This window comes from Myotis daubentonii, chromosome 15, assembly GCF_963259705.1.
Source record: "Myotis daubentonii chromosome 15, mMyoDau2.1, whole genome shotgun sequence".
Classification (NCBI taxonomy): Eukaryota; Metazoa; Chordata; class Mammalia; order Chiroptera; family Vespertilionidae; genus Myotis; species Myotis daubentonii.
This window is the reverse complement of record NC_081854.1, coordinates 6,172,983-6,175,958: the sequence shown is the minus strand read 5'-3', so window position 1 is coordinate 6,175,958 and position 2,976 is coordinate 6,172,983.

Sequence of the window (2,976 nt, the reverse complement as noted above, 5' to 3'; positions counted from 1 at the left end):
AAATAAATTAATTGCCCTGGCTGGTGTGGCTCAGTGGTTGAGTGTTGACCCATGAACCAAGATTCATCATCTCGAGATATATATAATATTCGTGTAATAATTGTACAATTTGTTAACATTTAGGAAGGTCAGAGCTGTGCCATCATCACCACAATTGAGTTGTTAGAAAATGTCATGACCTCATACATGAACTAATTGGATGGTTGTTTGTTGTTATTGAGTTTGGCAAATTCTTTATATATTTTGAATGCAAGTCCTTCACCGGATGTATGATGTGGAAATTTTTTCCTCCCAATCTCTGGCTCCATTCTTCACTTTCTTAAATGTTGTGCTTAGAAATACAAACGTTTTACATTTTAATCTAGTTTTACATTTATTTCCTGGCTCATCTTTTACTGCCTTCTCTCAGAATTCTTTTGCTAACGTGGGTTCAGGAAGATTGCCTCCCATCTGCTTTTCTAAGTTTCATAGTTTCAGCTGTTCCGCTGAATCTATGATCTATTTTGAGTTCATTTTTGTTTACGGTTGGAGTTAGGGTCTCACAATTTTCTTTTTCTGGAAATAAATACACAATTATCCCAGCACTTTTTGTTAAAAAGACGTCTCCCTTTGGCTTATCTTGGGACCTTGGCCAAAAAAACAACAGACATTATTTCTGGATTCTCAGACCTGGTTGTGCCTTTCCCATGGGCTCCAGACCCTTGCTGGCCTCACTGTTGGAGGCCTGTCTCTGAGGCCCCCCCAATCCCAGCGACAACTTCAGCTGCTCCCAGCAGCTTTTGCCCTGGGCGGTGACAGCCAGCCTCACTCTGTGCCAGTTTCTAGAAATCTTCTTCTGTTCTTAAAAACCACATCCTGCAAGAAAATTTCCCCCAGAAGCTTCCTGTTGGTGTCTGTTTACTAGACGTATGACCGTTTTCCTTTTGCAGAATGTTATTCTCTGCTGCTATAGCAACAACTGAGCTCAAGACGGAATGGAAACGTGTGTGTGTGTGGGTGTGTGTGGGTGTGTGTGGGTGTGTGTGTGTGAATGTTGTCGGGGGTGGCCGGGGAGAGGTCAATGGGGGACTCTCGTGGAATACTTTAAACAATAAAAGAATTTAAATTAAAAAAAAAATGTACAAACTGTAAAATAAAAGCTGCATTCATGCCCTGACTGGAGTGGCTCCATGGGTTGGAGCACCATCCAGTGCGCAGGACAGGGCATGGGTTCGATTCCTGGTGAGCGCACCTGAGCAGGTGGGTTTCAGGTGTGACCCCCTGTGCAGAGGTACAGGGCCCGTGCAATCTCTCTCATCGGTGTTTCTCTCCCCTCCCTCCACCTCCCCTGCTCTCCCCGCTTCTCTCCCTCTCTCCCCCTCCCTCCTTCCCTCTCTGGGGGGAAAAAAAAAAAAAATAGCTGCTGTCCTAAGCCTCCTTTGCCAAGACCGCCGAATGCAATTTAACTCGCTTCTTATTTGCCTCCCCAAGCTTCAGTCTATGAAAAAACACTCATTTTCCACAACAGTCGAAGTGCCAGGAAACGAGATTAAATTCGTGAGCTACTCACCTGCCCGCCATCCTGGCTCCTGGTTCCGTGGTCCCGGCTTTGCCTTCTGTACGGCAGTCAGGCCTCCCAACATGGCGGCCCCCATGCGGCGGCGGCGCGGCCACAGGGCGTCGCCATATTGCAGGTAGGGGAACGCGGAAATCGCTCGCGGTTCGGTCAAGGCCTCAGGACCCCGCCCGCCGCCGCCGGATGACGCAATATCTGAGCGCCGCCTGCAGCAGTCGAATCCGTTCCCGGAAGTGTCACATCTGGGCGCTCCCGGGCGGCTGCAGACAGCAGGTCAGTGAGCTCCTGTCCTTTGTGTGAGGGCCGATCAAATAATTGCGTGGATGTCTCCCCGGGGGCCGACCTTCAGGCCGCTGAGACCACATCACCTCTCCCCTGCGACCCGCCCAGGGTCCTTTGAAAACCTCCGACGCCCCGTCTTTGGTGCCATTTTTGGGCTCAGCCCATCTGGTTATGCCGGTGACGTCATAACCTCCTAAATCCCTTACCCCTTTGGCCTCGGGCGGTCCTCCTCCTGGAATCTAACACTTTGAAGTGTATGAATGTAAAAATCTACTTAGTTAATTTGGGGGAATGTTTTCTCTCTCTTTTTTTTAAAAAAATATATTTTATTGATTTTTTACGGAGAGAAAGGGAGAGGGACAGAGAGTTAGAAACATCATGAGAGAGAAACATCCATCAGCTGCCTCTTGCACATCTCCTACTGGGGATGTGCCCGCAACCAAGGTGCATGCCCTTGACCAGAATCGAACCCGGGACCCTTCAGTCCGCAGGCCGACAGCTCTATCCACTGAGCCAAACCAGTTAGGGCTTAAAATATATTTGATTTCAGAGAGGAAGGGAGAGATGGAAACATCAATGATGAGAGGGAATCATGGATCGGCTGCCTCCTGCACGCCCCCCACTGGGGACGGAGCCTGCAACCCGGGCATGTGCCCTTGACCGGAATCGAACCCGGGACCCTTCAGCCTGCAGGCCGACGCTCTATCCACTGAACCAAACCGGCTGGGGCCTCTCTCTTTTTTAACGCTCACCCAAGGAGTGAGGAAATACTTTCCATTGAGTTTTACAGAGAGAGTGGAAGGGAAGTGGATGAGGAAGAGAGTGGGGTGTGGGGGGGAGGAGAAATATCACTGTGGAAGGGACCCCGGACCAGGGATAGGGTCGAGCCTGCAACCTGGGTACCTGCCCTGGAGTGGAAATCGAACCCAGGACCCTCCAGGCACTGGCCAGCCACTGAGCGACACCTGCCAGGGCCAATTTCTCATTAAAATAAGTAATTCCTTGAATCTCTTTTTCCATGTGGATGAAATAGTATTTGAATATAACATTCCTTTTCTGTCCTCCTCTCTCATGTTTATCATTTATTCTTGTCTCCAAGCATTGGCTCAGCTGTCAAGTACAAAATTAGGAAATTGCCC